The following is a 6,490-nucleotide window of genomic DNA, read 5'->3' on the forward strand; positions in this document are numbered from 1 at the left end:
AACACAGACAATTCAGTTTATACACAAAAAAGTAATATTGTTTAGATTCACGTTTGGAAACTGAAGCTTACTGTTTTTTTCCTTTTGCATTAAAAGTCACTTTGTACAGTATGTCCACCAAGTGCTTCCACGTGCTTAGAATTTGCTACATATACCTTAAGAAACAAGTGACTTTCATAATTTTGAATACATTTTTGATAGTTTTGAGATCACAACTGAAATCAGCATAGTCAATTATTATTCACTTAAATTATATTCTGTCTAGATACAGTTTCCACATGTGGAACACTTCAGATCTCTATACCAAATTGTGGAAGCTATGCATTTATTCTGCTGGGCATATTAAGTTAAAAAATCCCAATGTTCTTCACATATTGCAAAATAGATTGAGACACAACACCTTACTAATATATCCATGCTCTTTGGCATGTGATGTTTTTTAGAATCTATCATGTGAAATCCATCATATTCTAACAGATGGACAGCTCAGGAGGCAAGAGTAGATGGTGACCTTAAAAAGCGGTACAATAATTATAGGTATGGAGAACTGCACTTCTAAGAAGTGAAGCAAAATCAACTCTGGATGAAATGTACAATGGCTTAACATCTTTGTAATGCATGGGATCCTACAAGCGATCCAAACTACATCAGGACAAATGACAGTTAGACAGCCCTCAGACACAATGGCACTGTTTTCATTTTATTAATATACTTGACACTTAATACAGATTACCTCTTCCACACAATGGGCAGTGGTTTAGACATACCTTACTTTGCTGTTGTCAGCATCTTCAGTCATTGATCAATGTGGATAAATGGTAGGTTGTCAGACTAGATGAGGTTGTTATAATTGGCATGATATGTTGGCGGTTCTCCTGCTTATCTTCAAACACTAGCCACTCATCAAGCCTAAGATTGTATTTGGAAAGCTATCTAAAGCTTCCAGATGCTATGCTAGTCCAAATGGGCTGTGCATGCTGTCATTTTTATTCACTTAGTGCAAAATGTTGGTGGGATCAAATGCTGAAGGTAATGCTGTATAAAACATCTACATTGTGTAACAGTAAAGTAAAAAGTGAAAGGTAGTTCACATTCTGTTGAATGGAAGTGACAGGTACAAGATGACATAATTAGAGTTTCGTTCGGCTACAAAAGAGTGGGCTGATAATATTCCATAAGGCCCTGCAAAAGCAGGTCCAGTCTTTAATAATCTCTAATATGACATCCAAGGAGCTGTGAAGGACATCTCTGAGGGTTTTACCATTTTTATTGCAGTACATAGTACCTTTCCAATTGCAGCTCATTTTCTCCACTCCTCCACTCTGGTTCTAATTTTAGGAGCTGATCACTGCATTAAACACGCTGCTCTTCAGTCAACAGCTAACAAATTGGGCAATAAATCTGGGCCTCAGAGATGTCCTGTTGCTAGTCGGGCCTGCCACAAGACAAGAAGTAGGTCAGAGGCAGAGTGAGACAATCGCAGGCAGCACACAATGGCACGGGAGAGGTGGGACCTCATGACATCTTCTGCCAAGGCGAAAGCCAATCAGAGCCAAGAATAACAGTCCCCTGATACTGCCACTGGACACAGGATCAGGCCCTGCAGGAGCACAGAGATGATTACTCTGACAAGTGGAGCTCAAAGGCGCTGCTCTACCATGCCAGCTCTATCCATTCATATATGTTCTCCTCAAGCTTACCAGGAACATGATCAGAACAAAATCCTTAGTGTGTAATCACTGATTTGTATCCATCAGTTTGTTTGTTTTTTCCATTTTATATCCTTCCTTTAATTACCTTTAGGAATAGTTTCTACTGCTTCCATTAGTATAGTAGTCCACTCAATCTTTCATTGCATCTAGATGATTCAAACCACCACATAAAATAATCTATACATACTGTACATAAGCATCTATTCACACAATACTTTATTTCACATGTACATAAATAGAGTATTGTTATTTGGAACTGCAGTACATTTATTTTGATTCCACAACTCCTAATTCAGTGGGTGGCGAATGAAAGCTGGAATTTTATTGAATGAGAAGATTAGACACAGACCCAGTATGTCAGTACAGTGGAATCTCCAGTTACAGGCACTGTGTTGTGCAGTGAATTTTTGAGAATACTCTCCAGGGTTTGGAGAGTGGGAACCACCTCTGAAATTTAATGCTGCAAACATGCTGTTTTGTTGAAACTTTTAGATGGAAAATTAAAGTCTATTTATGTTATGAATGTCAAATATTACAATTTGTTTTGGTAATGAAAGAATGGCCTATAAAATAAAGTGAAATAAATAGTCACAAAAGTGGAATAAAGTGAAATGATTTTTTGCTGGAACATGGCTTTTCCCTTCAAATTCAAAATTCAGATTCAAATCAAATAACAGATTAGCCAGGAAGGAATCCAGTTTATTGGTGTTTTCATTCTGGTCAGTTAGGTCACCCTAGGGACACATTCCCAACTACCACAGAAGCTGAATTAATGTTTGTCAGAAAGATTATAAAAGGCAACAAGAACTGTTTTATACTGTATATCAAAATGTTGAATGTTATGAATTTGCAATAACAATGTAATTGAAAAATCTTGTCATATGTTTTTTTTTTAAGTGGGCATAGAAGGCATAAAAAGGTTTATGAAAATCTCCATGATGTAATTTCTTATTGTCCATTGTATTTTACTGTATAGATCTAGTTCCAGCACATTACAATAAATAATTGTTGTAACTGTCCAATGCAAAGCCACTGTAAGTAACAAGACATTACAAAGGATCCCTGTTTCAGTGCCCTGAGATCAATGACCAAAACAAAACAATGGCTGAGACTCTGAAAATCTCTTCCAGGCCTGGTCACTGTAATTTTGGATCCAAATACTAAACTTTCAGCATGCAGATGATCACAAAATGTTAAGTACATTGCACCAGAAATAGTTAAGAGTCTGTGCAAGGGTTTTCAACATATTCCTAGAACCTGGTTTACAGAAATAATAAGCAGGAAAAGAAGAACTTTGGATTTATTAGATACCCAGCCTCAAGTCATGTGTGCCTCTTTACAATGACTCTCATTGTTCATATTGTCTTCGCAAATCCAACTGGTGCTGAAATATTTTCTGTTTGACCAAGATGTAATGTGGCCATTGACTTGAGAAGTGTGGGATAAAATATGTATCAATCCCACTACTAATGCTTTTAATATTTAATTTCCCTCAGAAATCTTGTACAGTCTTTTTGTGCTTTGTGACATTCTAGTTTAATTTTTAAACAATGTCCTATACAAATAAGAATCAATATGAATGACATCATTTGATCATCATCATTTACAAGTTTTCATATTTTAACGATTCTTAAGGCAATTTAGGTGATCTATAGTTTGTCATGATCCCAATTCTCATTTCATATTCAGAGTAGCAAAAGTAAACATGCTCAATAAGAAAAGATCTGAGGTACACTTTCATTCTTCAAACATCAGAACTTTAACATTTAACAAGACAAAATGTTAATCTGAAGAAAATCTTCAACAACTGGAAGGCTTCTGCATCTTTAAGGATGAATATGAGGAAGAATACGAAAAGATGAGGAAGTCTTCACACCTAGTCCAGAACTCTTCCTTCTGAATTCAAAGGAATATGAATGCAAACCCTCCGGTGAAGAGAGGGTAACAGAAACTGGATTTTGTGTGCACTTAAAATTGTGTACTGATCTATACTATAGTTCTCAGTGAGGAATCATTGAATTGAACAGTAGGGGCACATGCTGTTATCGGGCATGTTTCATTTTGTCTCCAGACAGAAGAGTTAGCCCATTTAAGGGTTTCTTTTTTTTTAAAGTCCATCTCAGGCTCAGTTACAGGAGGGACAATGTTCCAGTCCTTGGCCTGCAGGAATCAAGACACCAATAGCCTTGTTCTAGCTGCCTGGCCATTGCCTTCACAAAAGCCATATTCATACTAAAGAAGGACCTTCTCTCCCTTCTTATTTCTGCTCATTTCTATTTTTATCCACAGTTTTAACAAATGCTCTTTTTCAGCCTAGGCCTGAGCGGCCTGTCTACGGCTCCAGCAGTTTTCCTGATAGACAGGCAGTGTCCTCTATTTAACACAGTGCCTCAAAGCAAACCTCAGTTCCCCTGAAACACTAAGACAGACCAATTGCATGTTATTAACAAAGTGTCTGCATCTGCAGTAATTCATTCTTTTGACTGGTTTCTGTTCCACTTATTTAACTCTGTAATACTCTGGGCACAGTATTGTTTTTACACTGGTAGGGGTTTTTTGTAATTGTAGGTTGACTATCCCTACAGTATTAATACATCAATGTTAAACTATAGTGTATAAGGATGTATCATACTATTTAATATTAGTTTAGGGCCATCACTGCTTCTTAATATGGCCTGTTCATGGTGATAGATTTCAGTTGGAATCTTTAATAATACATAATAAAATAACCCACAATTTCTAGAGCTCTGTAAATAATGATCAGGGTTCACTTCACTGAAGGTATTTGACAAAAAACAGCATGTTATATCAAGATTTTTGTAGCTTAATTAAATCCTATGGAAACAGCACCAGCATTTATGGGAAGAGGTTGTGTGTAACAGTTCAGTTCATCCACTGGATAAGTCTGATTGTTCTTAATTTAAAGTTCAAGCTGCGTTAAAAGTTTCTGCTGTGTTACAAGATAACTGGAAAGAGTTTTTACATGCTTCAGTCTCGTTTATGTACAGGATGCTTGATTTGAACTTTTAGGTACTTTGCAAGCACAGTGATAGTGATGCTTTGGCTACATCTTACACAACCAAAACATAAAAGAATCACCAAAAGGGTTACTGAAAGCTCCACAACCTGCAGACATGAATGACTCTCTCAGCAGACAAATACAGAGCGTTAGGACAACTTACAGAACTAGTGATGCCTCAGTCTTGTGTTCTCATCCCTCATTAAATTAATCTGATCATGAGCTGAGAACCCAGTTCCTTGACTTTATTACATTACTATTCAGATGGTTATTAAGTGCTTTCAATCAGTGTCTTAGCTGTTTAATTGGCATTAAAAACAAACATAAGGATTGTTTTAGGCTTCTTTTAACGTAAAATTCTTGGTGTCTGCTTCAGAAATGTTAAGAGCTTTGGCTTAACATACCAGTGCCATTCAGTGAACTTTGAAACCATTTCAGAAACACACCAGTAGGATGCAGAACATATAACATACAGTCTTTTCAGTGTACCAGAATGCAGAGCTTGACTATTTTCAGGACTGATAGAAATGTTGCCATCTAGGGATCACAAGTAGGAACAACAGGATATTTATTACCTTTTTAAGAGAAATGAGAAAAAAATACACCAGCAATAATAACATAGCAGAAACATATTAAATGCTAGAATAAACATTTATATTTGCAGAGTGGTTAGTTAAGACTGGTTTCTGCTGGATTCGTCAATTCACCTGTCAATAAATCAACTCAATGTTATTTGGAATAAAACAGAGAAATCAAGCCAAAGTCGAAACCCAAGAGAAGACAGTTTCCAGATGTGTTTCTGTGTAAAGGCCACACAGGCTTTGGATAGGTTTCCATTGGGAATATTAGTCTTTTAGTTCCAGTGAATCTGAAATGATCATTACATTATTGAACAGAGACAATGTATCATGGACCATATCTATATCAAATTGACCTAATCTGGAAATCATTCTGAAATGTTTGGAAGCCCAAAATCACAATAATTCTTTAGATTAAACTCATTTAAAACAACTTGCTCCACTTGTTATAATTTATTTATCAGAATTAGAAGGGATTACTTCTCTTACTCCTGTCGAGTTTATATCCTTACTTTGTGTGTCAGTATAAACTGACTGTTTTACTAACAAATGATCTGTGAGGGATTAGGATTCTTCTTCTTCTGGAATTTACATAAATATTTAAAGAATATCAAGAAATGTACCTATTCTATAACCGAAAACTGTGGAACAGTTAGTCTCAGATTGAAACTGAATCCACTCCTGTCAGTCCCTAGTTTATATCCTTAATGGTATACTGCATTTCTGTTTACAGAGAGGCATAATCAGTAGGGTGAGGGAATGAGACAAGAGGACATTTGAAGCAAATCAGAGTTAAACACTTTTAACTATGACCCCGACAGTGACCTGCATAGTTTTAAACTGATATGATCGAGTTGGCCATCCTATGAAAACAAATATACCGCTACAAATTGAAGAGATTTTAACTGGTTGCAGAAGGGGCAATAAGTTCCTCCTGTCACGATCGACATCCCCTCCTCCCGGGGGCGCTCTAATCCTCTCTAGATAGTCCTTTTAATTTTTACTTCCTGAAGTGTCTAGTCAAGTCCCTTATTTTAGTTTTCTTTCCCCCAGCCTTTGGGCCTCAACTTTGGAGAATGGTTGTCTCGTGGGCCGCCTACCACCAGGCTTCATGGGGAAGTCCGAGGGCATAGGCCAGTCGTAGTCACCCTGACCTTCTGAGCCCGGGGCCTGGGACGGAG

Source organism: Lepisosteus platostomus, chromosome 17 (genome assembly GCF_059453375.1).
Source record: "Lepisosteus platostomus isolate fLepPlt1 chromosome 17, fLepPlt1.hap1, whole genome shotgun sequence".
Taxonomy (NCBI): Eukaryota; Metazoa; Chordata; class Actinopteri; order Semionotiformes; family Lepisosteidae; genus Lepisosteus; species Lepisosteus platostomus.